The following is a 20,717-nucleotide window of genomic DNA, read 5'->3' as shown; positions in this document are numbered from 1 at the left end:
CAGCAGGCCCATCTTGTCAGACCGTGCCACTTGTCCAACTTTCGCTTCCCTGCGTTATTTATCTGACAAGCATCTCCTTCTTGTAGGAAACTGCTATCCCTTGATCAAGATGAAATCAATGGCTGATGTTTCTTGGTGATAAAATGAACATCTATTTTGGTGAATCCACCAATGATATCACGAGAAAAATTAGGACGTGTGCAAAAGTACTAACAAACCTTGCATCTTGAAATTGCGAGCATGCGATACTCGTTGATCTGAACAGGATCAACGATTAGAAAGACTTTGCGTCATCAGAGGTAATTGTTAACGAAATAATTAAGCAATTTGTATGCTAAGCATAGTCACATAGGATTAAACAAGATTATAATGACCTCATGCTTATGCAAGCCCTCCCTTAGGGAAAAATATATCATTGAAAACATTTTTTTGAAAATAATTTTGAGGGTATTCTAAAACTAGGGCAATCTAATGATTTGAAAAACACAAGGAACAAAACCCTAACTTTCAAAATTTCAAGACTTAAATGATTTTTTAGAAGATTTTTCGTTAACCTCTGCATAGTGAAAAATCAGGCCAACATACATTATCATCAACAAATATTTCTACCAACACAATCTTGTTTTCTGGTCCTTCTTTGATGTACAAACTACTATTATCATTTTTTCTTGGAAAAGAAATCTGTATCAAGTAGTCATGAAGTCTTTCATACCAAGCTCTAGGAGCTTGCCTAAGACCATATCATGCCTTGTGTAATTTGCTGACCATGTCCTTTTTTCTAGGATCTACAAAACCTTCTAGCTGTTTAGTGTAGACTTCCTCATCAAGAATTTTATTCAAGAATGTAGATTTCACATCCATTTGATAAACTTTAAATCTTTTGTAAGCTGCATATGCTAGTAAAGTTATAATGCCTTCTAATCTTGCAATAGGAGCAAAAGTTTCACCATAATCAATACCTTCTTCTTAAGAATAGCCTTTACATACCAACCTTTCTTTGTTTCTAGATACTTTTCCATCTTCATTCAACTTGCTTCTAAATGCCCACTTTGTGCCAATTACATTTTTATCCTTGGGTCCAGGAACAAGAGTCCAAGTTTTGTTCTTCTCCATCTGTTCTATTTCTTCATTCATTGCTTTAATCTAGCTTTCATTATCCAAAGCATCTTTAACATTTCTAGGTTCAAATTTAGCAAGTAAACATGTACCTTTCAATTTTCTTCTTTTCATTATTCCATCTAATTTTTCTCCAATGATCTGATAAGGTGCATGATGACTTCTGACATATCTTGCTAACACAGGTTCTTTGGATTTACTGATTTCATTATGAACTTTAGTGTCAAGCTTAGGTTCCATTATCTATGACTGAGGTCCATTAGAATTAGTTTTCTCATGGAGTAGCTTAGTAGCTTCTGACTGTGACTTAGGTGATTTAGACTATGACTAGGGTTGCACTGTCTGCAACTCGGTAGCTATTGGAGATTTTGGCAGGGTATTAGGTTCATAGTAAATAAATCTTCTATAATCCTCAAGCTCTTTATTGCTTTCTTCTTCACTCTTTTTTTCAAACTCATCACATTTCACATGTGCACTTTCTATGATTTTATGAGTAGACAAATTCAAACATTTGTATGCTTTACTTTTGCAGGAGTATCCTAGAAATATGCCTTCATCACCTTTGAAATCAAATTTTCCTTTTCTAGATTCTTTCAAGATTTTACATTTGGTCCCAAATACTTTAAAGTAACTTACATTAGGTTTGTAGCCATACCATAGTTCATAAGGAGTTTGATTTGAGTATTTCTTTAGCTATACTTTGTTCAAGGTATGAACTGCAGTGCTGATAGCTTCCTTCTAGTATTTGATTGCAATATTCTTTTCTATCATCAATGCTCTCGCACAATCCATGATGGATCTATTTTTTTTCAGCTATACCATTCTATTCTAGTGTACTAGGGGCTAATACTTGTCTTCTAATTCCTTTTTCAATGCAAAATTCATTGAATTCATTGGAGATGAATTCACTACCTATGTTTGATCTCAAGCATTTAAACTTCTTTCTAGTTTCTTTTTCTACTCTTGCCAGATACTACTTGAATTTTTGAAAAGCTTCTAATTTTTCTTTTAGATACATTATAGTCATCATCCTAGAGTAATCATCAACAAAGAGATTCTAATTTTTTTCCCCACTGTAACTCTCTATTTCGATAGGTCTACATAAGTCTGTATACACAAGCTCTAAGACTTGTTCTAAATGATAACTTTTGCATTTCAAACTAGTCTTTCCAATCTTACCAATTTGGCAATTCTTGCATAGACCCATATAAGGTTTCCTTAAGCTAGGAATACCTCTTAGTCTTTTGAGTTTTCTTATCTTAACCAAATTATCAAAGTTTACATGAGATAATATTTTGTGCCATAGCCAAATTTCCTCTATTTGAGCAAGAAAACATGAACTTTTGCTGAGATCAAGATAAAATAGGTTAGCTTTTGTTTTTTTTCCAGCTCCAACTAGATTTCCTTTTCCATCTAGTAGTTTGGCGTTTCCATTCATAAATTCTACCTTGAATCCAATGTTATTCAACTGTGCCACACTCAGTAGATTATGCTTTAGTCCTTCAACGCAATAAGCATTATCACATGCAAGTTCATTGGTCAAAGAGATACAACCTCTTCCTTTTATGTTACAAGGTTCATTGCTTCCAAATCTCACACTACCACCATCATAATATTCCATGTGCTCAAATTTTGTCTTTTCTCCAGTCATGTGATGTAAGCAACCACTATCAATAATCCATGTATCATTTTTGCTAACAAGAGAGATAAGTACCATCTTATCTCCTTCATCATCAGATTCATCTTTTGCAGTAATATATACCATTTCATCTTCATTGTTATCATAATCTTTAGCCATAAAACTAGATTTCTTACCTTTTTGCTTGTAGCTCTTGAATTCCTTCTTGCCTTTGTACTTGTTACTTTTCTTGTCATCCTTTTTTTCTCTATTTGGATACCTAGCAACAATGTGACCAATTTCCTCAGAAGAAAAATAGATTAGAGGAATCTTGCCTTTGTACTTTCCTCTGCCTTTGGAGTATTTCTTCAAAAGTAGGGCTTCAAAAATTTCAAGATCACTGTTAGAACTTTCTTCAATTTCTCCTTCACCTCTTACTTGATTGGCCTTTGATTTATTTCTCTTTTTTTTGAGTGAGAGTTTGGCTTCAAATGAAGACTCAATATTTTTGGAATTAGGAACATAGTTGTCATAATTATTCAACTCAAAAACTGTCAATCTTCCAACTAGATCATCCAAAGTTATTTTGTTATTTGGATCACCTCTCATTTCTTGAATAGCTAACACTATAATTGCATAAATAGGAAGAAGAGTTCTGAGTAGCTTGTTTACAACTATTGTTTCATCAATGTCTCCTCCACATGCTTTGATTTCACTCACACTAGCTTTGATTCTTTCCACATATTTTGAAATATTTTCATCTTCTCTCATTTTCATCTGATCAAATTGTCCTCTGAGAATTTTTGCTTTGGCTCTTCTTACATTTTCATCTCCTCCATAGATTTCTTTTATTTTGGTCTACATTACATGAACTATTTTGTAGTCTTTTACTTCATCAAATTCATCATAACTAAGAGTAGATGCCATATCAATCATCATGATGTTATGATTCTTCTTTTCAACAATGTCTTGTATGGATAACATTCTAGTAGGAGTCTTTTGTTCAGAATCAATATATTTGCAACCTAAATCACTAATAGTTGCTAGATTTAATCTCATAAGTCCTTGCCATGCTACAAAATTGTCTCGGTTCAACTTGGAAATCTCTCATCTATAAGACATCTTGATCTTTAGCTTAGGTCCTTGAAACCTTCTCTACAAGCACCAAGAGCTTTGATACTAATAGTTTGAAATATAAGAGAAGTAACTAAGAGGGGAGAGGTGAATCGGTTACTACAAAAATAAATTCAAATCCCTTGGATGTTAGTACAAAATAATTCTGTGAAAACTTAATTCAATTGATGCTTGGTAAACAAAGAAATACTAAAACTTGGTAAACACTGTAATTGCTTGGTAAATATTAAACATGAAAATCTTTATTTATTATTACTTTAACTTAGTTTCAAGCATATAGAATAAAAGACATGAACACATTAGACACCAAGATTTAACATGGAAACCCAATTTGGGAAAAACCACCAATTGCAACTAGTTACTATTTTCACTCTTATGAATTGAGCCCTATTAGGAGCCAACTCTATTAAAGGTTACAAAACACACTGTTAGGTGTGTCCCTCTTAAAAGATTTAATCACCCTTTTAAGGGTGGCCTTGTTAGAGGTCTTAGACAATTCAATAGAATTGCCACCTTACAAATAGTTGTTAAGCCAACTCTGTTAGGAGATTTAGATTATTGCTACAATGGTTAGAGAGTAAGAATGACACGACCTAATTTAAATGCAATTAAATTGCTGATTATAGATCTCAATTTTGGCTTCTACTTGATCCTGCTTTATTGAATGTATCCTTTCAACTTCACAAGGATATTCTACTTATCCTTCTAATTTGCTTCCTTTTTTGCATCATTAGATCTTCAAAAATCTTCCATGCATTCACACATACTTCACACTTTCTAGCCCAAAACTTGACCTTTTATTTATATCTTTCATTTTGTCAAGTTGGCTCAAATACAACTTAGAATAATTAATATTCATCTTCTCAGTTGGCTAGAACCATCAGATAAATCAATTGAACTTAATATGCAAAATAAGAAAATCCTTTGTTAGCTAACCCTGCTCAGGTGACACTAACTTAGAAATGATTTTCCTGTATTAACCAATTGAAACTTAGTCAACACTGCATACTAGCAAAGTTTCTTTGGTGACTAAGTGAGCTTGGTTAACACTAGTTCCATCCAACATTTCCTTCATTAACCGAGTGAGCTCAGTGAACACTCATCTTCTAGAGACTTTCCTTTGATGCTTGAGCGAACTTTGTAGACACCGCCTTCTAGACTAGGAAAACTCTAGGTTGCTCGGTAGCCACATAAAATTGTCTTTAATGCCTGAGTGTGCTCAGTAGACATTGACTGGTAATGATATGACATTTTGCGTAACATCAACAACAACACACAATTAATCAATTGTATCCAATAGGAAGTTCATGGGGAGATTAATAAAATGGATGTGCATATTAATGTTGAGAAGTCTATTGATGAACCTTCACACACATAAAAAGACACACGTTATGATAAAATGGTGAATTATTGGCAAGAGAAACTCTTGATTTGACTGAATCCCATATAAAGTTAGACTTTGAGAACCTAAATTAGGATGAGATCATGAAGGTTTTTGTACTTGGAAAGACCAAAGAACATGAAATAATCTTGATTAAGAAGGAGAGGGAGATAAAATGAATTGGAGGTTTCCACCAGACTATGGTTCTAGACTAGCTAGGTTTGGGTTTGAGTTTGGATCTTGAGGGATCTTGGAGAACTGTCATTGCAATAGCTATTATATTTGGTCATAACTAGGAAGGCCTTACAACTCAACACATTGTATGTAATCAGTTATTTTATGAATAAAGAGTTGCATTTGGTATTAGATTGTGTATCTTGTGTTGTGTTTTTGCTATGTGGTTATTTGATAGGGGCTTGGAAATTTTTGTTGGGGATTCTCCTACCTTTCACTACATCAAATGGTATCTGAGTGAAGGTTTTCCTAAGTGTGTAGACATATCACCAAAGCCGAGGTAGTTTGCATTAGGACCTAGGGTGAAAATTACTTCATCAAAGGTTGGATGTGGTTGATGTTTTGTGGAGGATTTGTGAAAATCTTGGAAGATGCCTCCAAGACAATTGGATCATAGGGATATTGAAGATCTCTATGATGCTAGGATCTCAGAGAAGATTAAAGCAAAATTCAGATATGAGATGGCATTGATAAAGATTGATATGATCTCTGAGATCATAAGTGCTATAGGTGGTGTACCTCATCATGCAGGTACTAAGATGGTTATGAGGAAGTTGTTGGATCAAGTAGTGAGGACAAAATTGATTGTGTGGAGAGACCTATGAGAAATAAGACTAGTTAGCTTGATAGACCTAGATCTAAGTTAAAGCTAAAGCATAAGATGGAGGTTTCTAATTTATTAGATACTTTGAATCCAAAAGATCAAATTGATTGAATTGGTGAATTGGAAGACTACTTTGAGTTAGAGGATATTGGAGATTCACTCAAAGTGAGATTGATATAGAATAGTTTGAAGTGACACGCTGCTCTTTGGTGGAAGGAATTATAGTGACATATAGAAGAGGAAGGTGAAATGAAGATCACTAAATGGAGGTTGATGGTGACTAAACTAAAGGAAAAGTTCATACATGCTGATTATGAACTTGGGCTATTTAAGAGATTGCAAAATTTGAAGTAGAAAGATATGACTATGAAAGATTACATAGAGGAGTTCTAGAAGTTGACTATTCGGTCTGGACATAAACAATTATCTAAGGAAAAGGTATCTTAGTAAATTAATGGCTTGAGATTCAATATTCAGGATGAGGTTAGTATGCCAAATATTTCTTTGGTTGAGAATTCTTTTCAGTATGCCTTGAAGGCATAAGAGAAGCTAAAGAAGAGACATCAAGGTAATCCTTGAGGACAAAAAAATAGGATCACTTGGCAAAGAACAAACCAAGTATATAAGATGAACCAAAACCTATTGATCATAAGAGAAGAATAGATAGATGTGAATTTAAGGGTACTTGTTCTAGATGTCATGAAGAAGGACATATAGATCATGAATGTCCTAGAGCTAGTGATAGAACAGATGCTATTGTAAATGAAGCTGAAGATCATATTAGTGAACCTAAGTAGGGAGAGAGTTTTTTAGCTCAAAAAATATTGTTGGGTAAGAGGAAATTGGAATCTTGTTAGAGGAGTACTTTATTCATGACTTTTTGTAAGTCTAGTGGTAAAGTCTACAATGTGATTATGGATAGTAGTAGTATTGACAACCTTGTTAATAAGGAGATGGTTCAAAAACTTGGTTTGAGAAGAGTGAGATATCATTTTCCTTATAGGTTTGGATAGCTAGAAGATGAACATGCTTTGGAAGTGAGGGAGCAGTGTCTTGTTGATTTTTAGATTGGGTAGTATAAGGATCAAGTGTTGTGTGATATTGTGGACATGAGTAGTTGTCACATATTGTTTGGTAGACCTTGGTAGTATGATTATAGGGCTATGTATTATTGTTTCAAGAATGTATTTACTTTTGAGAAGGGTGACAAGAAGCATTACTTGATTCCTTTGTAGAATGAAGAACTCGGTAAGAGGAACCTACGTATTTGCAGCCGAGTTGAGTTGAAGGATTCTGAGAGAGTTGGAGATCAATATGGAGAGAAAGCATGTAGCACACCCAAGATGGATGTGAAGGAGTTGACATGGAACAAGGGGAAAAGTGTACAAGTTGAGGAATCAAAGAATATGTATGTGAAGAACTAGTTTGGGATTTACATGGTGAATCCCAGAAGATGTTCTTCCATCTATTAAGAAATCTTTTTCAAACTTGGGGTGTCTAATGAGGAAGAATCCTTGGTTGTCTAGCTATCTTGCATGTTGGGTTTTTTTGGCTTTGGAGTTGGAGGACTTAGTTAGTGAAGAGGTGGTACTCAGTCATTAGTGGGTAGTTTGTGGTTGCACCATTAACCAAGTGACTTAGTTAATGAAGGTGTTTGGTGTATACTATGTCTTGGTTTATGTTGGGAACTTGGCAGTAGTGTTTCCCAAATTAGCTTAGTCAATGAAGGGACTCAGTGGCTTATGAGGAACTAGACACATAATAGTACTTGATCAATGAAGGAGATCAACAATTTTTGGTGGATTTTTTGATATTCGACAATGATTCCTTAGTGCTTGATCATGTCTTGGATTTTGGCTTTGCCTAAGTTATTTGTGGTTAGTTGACTTGGCATTTAATTTGGTTGTATGTATTTAATATGTGTTGTAGCCAATTTGTGGCTTGCATAGACATTTAATGTAAGAGTTTATTTTAATTTTTATTGGGTTAGGCTAGCTTGTGGTTTAGTTGGGTATAAGTAGGGGGTCTTGTGGAGTCTTTTAGAGAATTATCCATCTTGGAGAAGAGGATGTGGTAGAGGAGAGAAATTTGAAGAGCTAGTAGCTAACACTTGGAAAACAAGGAGATTTCTTGGTGGGATTGTGAGCATAAGTTTAGATCTTACTTGGAGGTTTCTACTAGAGTGTGGTTCTAGACTAGCTAGGTTTGGGTTTGAGTTTGGATCTTGAGGGATCTTGCCAAACTATCATTGCAATTGCTATTGTATTTGGTTGTAATCGAGAAGGCCTTATAGCCTAGCACATTGCATGTAATTAATTATTATATGAATAAAGAGTTGCATTTGGTATCAGATTGTGTATCTTGTGTTGTGTTTCCACTGTGTGGTTATTTTATGGTGGCTTGGACATCTCCTTTGGGGATTCTTTTTCCTTGCACTGCATCATATATTTTGATAATATGGCTATCATAGAGTTATGATTTTTATACATTTAATTATAGAAGATGTCAAAGTTACATTATGAGGTATAATTAATATTTAAGATTGAGTTTTTAGTTTCAAAGGTATAAAACACATGAGATAAAAATGATATTATGTGATTATTGAAAAAAATATGTACACATTTTGATTCATTGATTTGATATAGTATTGATTACTAGAGATTTATTGGAAATATTAAAGCATTTTTGATACCATTGGTGAGTTTTGAATAGGATTGGAAGTCCAATTTTTGTTTATATATTTGGATTAATGCCTTTATGTACTATTTTATATTTGAGCATTGGGCTCTAGGTTGTAGGTCTAAATGCAAGTGCATTCCCCCCTTTTATACTTAATACTTTAACTAGATGTTCTTTAACATGACAAGTTATTACTATAGTACTGAGATATTTGTAGGATCATGTCCACCCAGGTTTTTACCTTAATTCGGTTTTCCTCAATAATGAATCATGATGTTATGATGTTCTTGTATTGGACATTGGTTAGTTTATTTAAATTTGTATTATATTATAAATTACATTTTGAGAAGAAAGTTTTACAATATTTCTACATTGATTTCTCCACCCCTCATCCACCCTCCCCCCTCTCTTGTTGCTTTATCATCCTAACAAATCTTATGACCAAATTTACATTAGAATGTAAGCACCACCAAAACAACTAAGAGGTGGGGGGGGGGAATTAGTTGTGTTCAAAACACAACTTATTTCAAACTTATAAAATACAATTTCAATAAATAATATAGAGAACAACCAAATGATATAAAACATGTACAATGCCACAAAGATTCATTAACTAGTAAAACCCTTTATAAGAGGGAAAACATTAGTGGGGATGGTACCCACAAAATGATGTATCAATATAAAAGTTCCATATGAAAGGATGTGACCCTATTAGGAGCCAAGTCAATATAATCAGTATATATGAGTCCCTGTTGGAGACTTTGAACCCTTGTTAGAAGATTATAGCCATGTCAGGAGAAATATAGAAGTCTACTTGCATGGAAAGGCTAGTGGGTATATTACTCCCACCATGGTTTTCACCCTCACACCGGGGGATTCCACATGAAAATATATGTATGATTAATGTATGCATATGTACGTGATATTATATAGTTTTTTTGCATTGCCTTTATCATTTCATTAATAGTTAAGGTGGTAGTATCAAAGTGTGTGCATTAAAGGTAGCCACATTAACAAGTATATTTTGTAGAAGCAAGTGTACTAACTCAACCCCCTCTTAGTACTAGCTGAAAGCAATAGATTCATCTTCATGAATCTTTGCATTCTCAAACATAGTTTTCTAATTTTGTAATCTAGAATTATTTGCATGTATATCTCCTTCATAAAGTGCTTCTAATTTTGTCAAATTTTCATAAGCATGAAGTAGACCTTTTACTCAAATAAACGTGGATTCTAGAAGTGTAGAGATCAATGCTTCTCTAGCATACAAATTTTACATGAATAATTCCCTTTCCTTAGCTGTGCAAGAAGATGGACCATTTTTATCGTTGATTGTCTTCATTTCCTTTGTGATCATCCAATAATCTATTCCCATTCATAAAAAGTGAGCCTTCATTTTTTCCTTTCAACTATCATAGTTCTCCCCATCAAACTTCATAATTTATTTTCTTCTTTCCATAGATCTTCGTAAGCTATTAAGCTCAATCAAGGACTTGATAGCCTGATGCCAAATTTGAGAAAATAAAGTCCACCAACACAATGGGGAGGGGGGGGGGAGCAATTAGTTGTGTTTTGAATATAAATTATTTCAAACTTCAATAACCAATATATAGAGTAGTCACAAGACATAAAACATGCTCAATGACATAAATATTTTTTAACTAGGGAAAACCTCAGGAGGGATGGTACCCACAAAATAATGTACTTATATAAAATTGCTTTATGAAAGGATGTGACCTTATTATGAGCCAATTTAATAAAATTAGCACATATGAGTCCCCATTTGGAGACTTTGAATCCATGTTATAAGATTCTATCCCTATTAGTAACAACATAGAAGTCAACTAAATGCACTATCCAAATTGCTTCAATCACTCTTTGACAAACATATATTTAGGATAACACATCTAAGTGGTGAACTAACAAACACATCAACTCCTTTGATATTTTTTTTTTGAAGTCCTCAAACTATCATCAACATAATAGTCTTCTCTTCTCTGGTCAAGTTAACATCATTATCACAATTGCACAACCACACTTTCACAAAAAGGCCACAATTCCAATCCCTAAAAACATCTTTCCTTTATACCTTGTCCTAATAAGTAATTGAGTAAGCCTTGTGTCTTCCATAATGTACAAATGGTAATAAAGAACTTCTGTAAGATAATGCATTACACATTATATTACATTTACATCTTCCAAAAAAAGTTCAAGAATTTTTTTTGGTTGACAATGAATATATCATAGATTACTCTTCAACAACCTTCATATAATAATCTTTAACATATGATAACATGAATATTCCATCACAAACATGTCTTCAATCATGATTTAATCATACTCACCTTCATTTCATCTCACTTTCCAATATCATTTACTTAATTAACTATAACTCATCCAATACTTCAAACAACTATGTACACACACATATATAGTGTTAGTAAACAATTTTTCTCAAATGATTTTATATAAAAAATAGAGAAAAATATATACCAACAAATGAATTCCTTTACAGGACTAAGGAATTCTCTACTTAAAGTTTCTTCAATAAAATAGGGACAACTACCTTTATTGCAAATAATGAATTTTGATCTTTAAACTCAACATAAAGATATTTTCAAAATAAAATATGCTGACAATGTTGAATCAACTTATTCTATCTCATCAATATAAAATAGATTTTAATGCTAAAGAACCACTCGATTTTAACTATTGATATTATCCACATAATTGAAAGTTAAGTAATCGAGCAGGTAGATTTAATAAAACTCACTTCTCACAGCTTCCCAAACTTTGAATTGGCAATTTTAGAATTGGCGACAAACACAAAAAAAGCTTTTATATAAATAATATCTTCAGAAATACTGATAAATCATATCAATATTATCCACATAATTGAAAATTAAGTAATTGAGCAGGTAGATTCAATAAAACTCACTTCTCATAGCTTCCCAAACTTTGAATTGGCAATTTTAGAATTGGCAACAAACACAACAAAAGATTTTATATAAATAGTATCTTCAAAAATACTAATTCAAATGAGAAAATAATAGTATCTACTTCCAAAAGCTTTCAACAAAATCAAACTGCAGAGTTTCCTTTGTATTTGCTGAAATCTGAAATGCTATTTCTAAAACTTAGGATTAAACCTGAAACAAAAATAGGTTTGTCTATCGGTCTACTAGAGATTAACCCTCTGCCATACTAGTTATTACTTATTTATAAGGCATGGGGCTAGACAGTTTCCAAAATTACCCCACCAAGAGTAAAATAGTCTTTTGGTTAACACAACTGTGTTAACCGAAATGCAAGAAAAGTAAAACAATAGAAAAGAACAACTAAGCAACTATGTGTAACTACATCTTTTGATTAGGTACCACTATCCCTATTGGCTTCATTTAATGCTACTTTCTATGCTTCGTAGGTAGTTGAAAATGCTAAAATAATGGACTGATGGGGTAGACCAATGTAGGCAAGCCGCTACTTCCATATTTCCTTTTCTTTCTTCAATTCCACTATCTTTTCTTCATGCATTTCCAAATGTTTGAGATTAATTATTAGCATGGCTTCAATGTGTGCTACATTCAAGAAGTCTTGCTTAGTTGATGTCTTCTTGTGTTGAAGTTCCTAGAATTTCTTATAAACCTCTTTGATCACTTCCTTAGATTGGGCAACAGATTCTTCTTCTTTTCCCATGAAATGCTTGACAAAGCACTTAAGGTCTCCCTAAATTATTTGATGTATGACCTTAAGTTCTTGCAATGTTTCTTTGATTTTAGTCATGCCTTGTATTAATGCTTCATTCCTCCATTCAATGAAATCTTTGATTATGTAGAATAATTTCTCATCTAAACCCACCACAGGACATTCAGCCTGGAACTTCTATAGTCCAAACTCTTGGATGTCTTCTAGCCATATCACTACCTTTGCCCAATTGTTTCTTTCCTTCTCATATCCTTCATTTCTTAGTTCCACCTTTTTAGTGATGGTTGATATTTCTTTTGAGGCCTTATCTAGGAGACTTATATGTTTCATAGTGTCATCCATGATGCCTTGCACCCATTCCCTAGCCATCTTTGCAACTACTTTGCATTTGTGTAGGTTATTAAGAGATTTCTGGTTGGTTGCAGAGGATACATCAACAATTGCTGACATCTCATTGATAGGTTTTTCTTTAGGATGAAGGATGACATTGATATATTGTGCCATACTCTTTATTGTCTCCTTCATCTCCTATTTATCTTATCCATCCTTCCATACCCTGTGTGCAATTTTCTTGTTAGAGTCTTTGAAGAATTCCATATCTACTTTATGATTTCCTTTTTCCAAATCAACCTTTGTTATTTGGTACTATTGAGGAGCCAGGGATTCGTGTGAGCTTCCATCCAGTGGCATGGATTTTTCAACTGACCGATGCCCTGAGTTTTTATCAAATCTAATCCTCGATTCTTGTCCTAGCTTTCTTCACTTTAGGTGTTTTTTCCAAGCATTTACTAACTAAATCATCAATTGGCATGGAAAGGGGAACCATGCTCCACTTCTTTTCAATAGAAGTCTCCAAACATTTAGGTGTGACTGGTTCTTTATCAGTGGTAGGGAGAACTTAGCCAAGGCAAGATTACTCTCTTGGCTCTCAGTATTCACTGGTGATTTTTGGGGTTCAAGTACACTATTTTCCATAGGTAGTTCTTCTGCAACCTCAAGATCAACTATCACTTTTCTCTTGCCCTTGGTTGTTGATGTCTTCCTTGTGCTTGAATGGGTCACCCTCTTAGTTTTAGGGGTCCCTACTTGAAGTTGAAGTTGAAGTGGTAATGAAACTGCTTTAGCTTCAACTTCAACCAAATCTACAATAGGACCATGAATATCTTTATTAGTGATCACTTTTTACTTTTTAGGAGCCTTTTAACTTTTTATTTTTGAAGACTTCCTAGTTAGGTCAGGGGTGGCAATAATTTTTGATTTTATTCAACTTGTAGTCCTAGCCAACACATCCTTAGTGCAAGAGAATACATCATCCTCTTCTCTTCTCTGCTAATCAATTTTAGGAATAGGCATGCACTCAATCTAGTCGATCTAAAATGGGTCAAGCACCTCTTTAGAATCTTCCTCTTTCAGCCTGCATGTATCAAGATCCACATTAAACATATTGATTTGTTTAACTATTAGCCTCAACCATAGCCTTTTCCTTACTTCAAACTCATTAGGGCAATTTTCCCAGTACTCTTCTAACTGTGGAATGTGAACAAGAGAGACTACATTTTTAACATTGTCCTTGAGAAACCCTATATAATCAAAATCTTCCCGAGGGGAGAAGGGTTTAAAGAATAGGTGGTTCAATGATGCTTTTGTTAACATGGATTGCTTTAGACTAGGGCACCCATAGTGGCTGATTTCAATAGGAAAGAATACAGAAGAAGACCTCTTATAAATCTCGAAAGACTCTATCATAGAGACAAATTGTCTGCACATTTTAGATAAAACAATGGAGTCTAAGTAGTAACAAGGTAACTTCAATGGTTCATTAGAAAAACCACCTACTCTAAGATATGTGAACCTAGTGAAATGAATGTAAAAGTAGCCATAGACTTGTATAGCTTGCATGGCTTCTTCAGACAATCTACTATTTTCATGACCTTGAAGTTCAAAGACCAGCCTTCCCAAAAAGGCATCATTTACCCTTCTAATCTTTGTACACAAAGTAGCTTCTTGAAGGTCATTTTAATATTGGTGAATGGGCATTTCATCTATCCATAGTGAATGTGGGAGGTTTTCCCCTTCTTTAGAAACTGAATCAAAAAGGAAGACAAGAAAAATGGACCAAAGTTGTTGATGGCCACTAAACCCTTCTGCAAATTTTTAACAATTAGGTCTACCCAGTCAATGAACTTATCTCCTTCAACAATCTTTTGGATGAAGAAATACATCCATGTCTCTTAATGAAATGCATGTTCATTTCCCTTAATTTTGTTCAATAGGAGTACACTGTCTGCAATTTCCTTGATGAAATGCTCAATGGTTAAGGGTTTGGGTAATCTTGACCCACCCTCTGCTAGTTTTAGAAGCCAAGACTAGGCTACCTTATTATCATAATTGCTTTTTCTTTCAACATATAGGTGTTCTTCTTCCTCAAACATCCATGGTTCATAGGGTTCTTTGTAAGGGTTCCTAAAGGTCGAATAAACATCGGTTCTATTGATCTTAACTATCACTTCCCCAAAAATTTTCTTGATACACCTTGTGCTGGGATCATAATGATTTGCGCACCCAATAACTAGCTCTGGGCATGTGATTGTTGTGAGAAAGGAAACAACTTCAAGAAACCCACTATTAACTAGTATCTGGTATATGGGACCTGACTAGGTGTTTCTGGATCTTTCAATAACATTGGTTAAATTTTTATTAACTAGAAATGTCTCACAAATTTTTGGCAAAGAGCTAAGGAGACATGGCCTTTCAAATTTGGGCATTTTGGGGTGAAACAAAATCATGGCTTGCTATGGGATAACATGGTCTAAAAGATACAAATGGAAATATTACAGAATAAAAGCAAGCATGAGTAAAATTATAGAGGGTAATGGCGGTGCACTTACAATTTGATAAAGCTATATCCTGCAACTCGTTCTCCCTACCAGATGACGTTGGAATTTCTTTTGCAAATTATAGAACAAGTAATGAAATGGAAAAATGAATGCATTTAAGGGATAACTTACAAAGGAAATCATAGTATAGATATGGCAAGTAAATGCAATTTTACTATTCGTGTGTTGCTCATCAGAAAAGACCCTCTGAGTAATTTGTTATAAATACCCATCAAATTTGCATGCCTATTAATGCTCCATGTCATCATGAAATGACAAGTTTTCCTTTTCACCAAATCTTTCTGTATCAGAACATGTGCCACCTTAAAGTTCTTATTTATTATCTCACATGCCTTAAGAAGTTTCTTTATTGGGACCCATCTCATTTTTTTAATTCAAAGATTGAATGCCTACATGAAAATATAATGTTAGTATACAAAATCAATATTGAAGTTGAAGTTGAAGTTTGAGATGATCGGGCTTCAACTTTGACTTCGACCTCACCAAGACTGACTCAGACAGAGAAAGTGAGCTTTTTCATATGGAGGATAGAAGGGAGCTTGAACTTGAACTTGAAGTTAATCAAAACTTCAAGTTGAACTTCACAATTAAGAAATGACTCACAACTGAATTGCCTTAGGATAAGAAAAATATAAGTGGTAACATATAGTATCTAAACACTTCCCTGAACATGATTCTAAGATCGCATAACTTATGTTATTGAAACTTAACCTCACTTATCAATCCAAGATCTATGATATACAAAATTTTTATATGTAATAATCATAGCCATACATATTGTAGGTGCCCTAAAATTGGTAGGACTTCAACAACTTGATTTTAATCAAATCAGTAAGGATTAAGGACAATATCAGAGAAAATAAGTTAAATAACAAGACATTTAGATTAATCACAACATCAAATGATTTGTACATAATTAATTTAATCAATTAATTGCCTAAGTTCTTGATCATATTAAATCTAAATTCAAAAATCATTTCAAAAGGGGAAAATCAATTCAAAAAGAAAAATTCCAAAATTGAAAAGAAATACAAACTTAAATAATTCAAATAAAGCCATTATCCTCTCAAAAGCAAAAATCCATCCTTGTGGATTTAAAAAGAAATAAAAAAGCCTACTTATCCTCACAATTTAAGTCTGTTGGAATTTTTCTCTTAGGGTTTTATGAGATAATTTCCATTTTCACCATTACCCTTTGTAAAAAAGTAAATCCCAAATATTTATCCCAATCCCTTCTAAAATCCTATCAATAGGAGGTGAAATTGAGAGCAAAAAAGGACCCAAGTTTTTATGCATCATTACTATAGGCATACTAGAGCTAAGAATTATCGAGTTATTAGCATCATCACTATAGGATATTTTAAGCATCATTTAGCATCATATTTAGAGAATGTTCATGTGTTTATCTTATTAGATCACTCGTCCATATAGATCTCATACAACCTTTTCAAATCTTCAAGGTATCATCGTAGATCTACACAACTAAGATGCTAATTTGAGAGAAATGTTAGTAGTTGTAGTTAGGGAGACATGTGATTTTCTTGAATTGTTGTTTTGGTAGTTATTCTTGGGTCTACTTTAGAATACTATGATTCTTAGGATTTCACACTAAGGTCTCATGAATATGCATTTCCTCATGTACAAATGATGCCCATAGTGGGGCTAAGACCTCATTTTCACTTGATTTTTCAAGCTAACCTTTAACTTTTCTTGTAGATCTATATTTTTCTCTCTTTTCTTGTACATATCTGACTTGTTACAAGTGTACATGGTATATTCATGTATTCATGAGACTTTAATGCAAAGTGCATATAAAATAACAACAAACTAAACTAAACCCAAGAAATCATTTTCAAAATGGTAACTCTACAAATGTTCCATGTTTCCCTAACTACAACCACTAAGAATGCTCTCAAACTAGCATCTCAATGATAGTTCTAGAATACGAGTATGCTTAAAATAAAAATCTACAAGTATGCATGCAAGATCAATGACTAAATGCAGATTATATGTGTGTAACAACTCTAGAATGCTATTAGATGAATATGTAATAAGCTAAATATGTGCTAAAATGATGCTAAATAACATGAAAAGAAAGCTAAAATTCTATCAAAATGACATGAACTTTCTATAATGACAATGCTAAAAGATGATACTCAAAATGTTCCTATAGTGTAGATGCCTAAAACTTGGGTCCCTTTGCTCTTGAATTCTCCTCCTATTTATAGGATTTTAGAAGCGATTAGAGTAAGAATCAGGGTTTCACACTTGACTGGGGGTAATAGTGAAACTGTAAATATCTCATAAGACAACAAGAGGAAGAGTCCAATAGACTTAGTTTTGAGGATAAATGAGGATTTTTCTAATTATATTAAATGAAAAAGGAGGATTTGTACTTTTGTGAGGATAAATGGATTTATTAATTTAATAAAAGTTCCATTTATTTTCAATTTTTTATCTTTTCCTTTTTCCTTTTTTAAATTTAATTATATGGTTTTGAATTGTTTTTCTCCTCTTTTTAAAGTTGGTTTAATTCCTTTTGATTTGATAGATGATTTAATCAATTAATGATCTAATGTAATCCTTGATTTGAAAGTCTGTTATTTTTTTTTTGATTTGTGTTCTTTGATCGAAATTGTGTTGTTTAGTTCTTTGCCAAATTTTGGATGCCTACAAATTCCCCTCTTTGAGCTAATATGTGAAGCATATTAGTGCAAAGACTATCTTGATTCTCTGATTATGGGACAAATTTTGATGATTGAACATCTGACTGATGATGTTTTTGATGTTTCAAGGTTTGTATGATGTCTGATTGTCAGTATTTGATGCTTGATTGTCATTGCTTTTGTTGATTCAATGTTTTGATATTGAAATTTCTTGCTTGGATGCCCCAGTTTTGTTTGATTTGGTGTTTAAATTTTGGCTAGGGTAGGACATTTTTGATATTTCAAAAATTTTGATTCCCCAGTTTGGATACTATGATTTGATATGGATATATTGCCCCCTTAGAAATGAAATTGGAACATTTGATGTGTAAAAATATTGAGAGTCCAATTTTATTTCTAAAATAATGGATAAGAAACTTGTAACAAAAGTTGCATAGGTTACATTTGATTAAAACCATGTTCAAGAAAAAATTGGATCAAAAGATCATAAAGGGGGCTTATATGGTTTTGAAAATATTATAAAACACCTTTCATTTTCACATTCCCCTTTCGTGATTGGTGATTTGGAGCTCTAAGCTAGTGAGGATGGTGGTCCCTTATGAGAGTATAGATTCAAGAGGGGTTGCAGATAGAGCGTCCAATTGACTATTGTGCCCCAGTAAGTTGTTGAGATCCTCTATTTTTAAGATTTTTGAATTTCTATTGTAAATGTGGTAGTTTAGATGTTTTAGTGCTTTTACCTATTCTTTTAGCACATTTGCCTAATAGTATGGCACATTCATAGGACAAATTAGTGCATATAGAACCCTAGATTTGTAGCTAGTTAGCACATATATGTTTTTCAATAGTGCATATGAACATTTCAACATCATTTGAGGGATCTCGTACTACATATGAGAGATAGATTAGGGAGTTGTCTATGTAGGGGCCAAAATGTACTTTTATTTATTAATTAAAAATTTACAATTGAATGTTAATTTATTGAAAAATACAAATCAATTGGTTATGTAGGTGCATTTTGGCCCCTCCATAGCCAAAACCATAGATTAGTGCATTTGTCTTTTAGGGTTTTTCGGGTCCGCAAAGTCATGGTGATAGGTCATATTGAAGCACATATGAAGGATATTTTAGCATTTTAAGTTTGATAGTGCTTATGCCTTTTTAAATAGTGCATATGAATACTCTGATAGTGCTTTCCTATTACATAGTGGATCCAAAGCATGTAATAATGCGTTCAAGTGTTGTAATAGTGCATATGCCATCTTTAGTGCATTTGTTTGATCTATTAGCACATACGACTCAAGAAATAAAAAAAATGAATTTTTAAGCACATGTGCTTGTTAAAATGGCACTAATGGGGACTAGAATAGTAGACAAAGATTGCAAAGTCTTGATTTAGCATAAGATAATGCAAAAGGCTATATTATGGGTCTATCGGGTAGTGGTTTATCATAGCAATTAGGTAGTCATAAAGTGATGTCTTAGGATCAATTTGATAATAGATAGATAGAGAATGATACCCCAACACAAACATGTCTAGCTTAGAATATAGAGAAGGAAAATTAATAGTTCCAAGATAGAACCATTAGCTGAGTAGCTAGATAGTGATAGTAGATTGATGTATGATGATCACTTGGGATGAAAATTGAAATTTTCATTTAATTATTTGATGAATAGGTACATTGACATACACTCATGGTGCAAGGATTGTATCCATGGACTTAGAGTTTGTAGGTAGATTATCAGTCGAGGAGTGCTAGGTTATGGAGAGATATGGATTCAAAAATTTGCTACATATAGCCTAGTTCCAAGTGAACAAGGGTTTTTTGACAGTTGTGGCCGAGTGGTGGCACTCAAACCACAACACCTCTCACATGCCCATAGGTGAGATGACTATTACCTTGGAGGACATATATTGGATATTTTGAATCCTAATAGTGGGAGACTTGGTATACTATGATCAGATTATAGATGGGACAACATTAGAGATGTATTTAGGGATGACAACATTGAAGATGACAATGTGTCATGGTTTCAGATGGTGTAGTATAAGCCATTGCTAGCTATGTTGGTGGGACTGATAGGGGGATTTTGTTACCAGATAGACAAGGTTGGGGATATCCAGTCAGATGGGGCTATATTATATAGGATATGATTGAGCAACCATAGAGATTTGCATGAGGTAACTACATATTGGCTCATTTGTACTGTGATTTTCATCATGTGGTGTATTTGGGTGCCTCTTCACTATCAACAGGGGTAGTATTATTATAGATATGGACATGGGAGCATCTTCCTATCACTCAGCCAATTTGTGTGCAACAAAAACCATAGGACATGCTATACATAATATACTTATTCAGGTGTTATTATGCAGACCCATCTAGGCAAGACAAAGTATTGGTGCTGGATGTTGGATGATCTTATGAGGTTGTATTGCGACCATATAGGTTTATAGAGGCCTAGGCCAAGGATGATGAGGAGATGGTATATTTCTAAGGTCCATGATATTTTCTTGGATAGGTTCCGTTGATGATAGAGAGATTATATTTTAGGAGGGTGGTGAGATAGTTTGGGTAGTGACAGGGCATGACACAGGGATCAACACATTACGTTTGGGTATAGTCAAAGAGGCCAGTATGGGGACTGACCTTGGAGTATGAGGCCTGCTAGGAGGCATTTT

The sequence above is a fragment of the Cupressus sempervirens genome, chromosome 5, assembly GCF_028749045.1.
Source record: "Cupressus sempervirens isolate cs-2001-9-10 chromosome 5, ASM2874904v1, whole genome shotgun sequence".
NCBI lineage: Eukaryota > Viridiplantae > Streptophyta > Pinopsida > Cupressales > Cupressaceae > Cupressus > Cupressus sempervirens.
The sequence above is the reverse complement of the archived record's forward strand: the minus strand, read 5'-3'. Positions refer to the sequence as shown.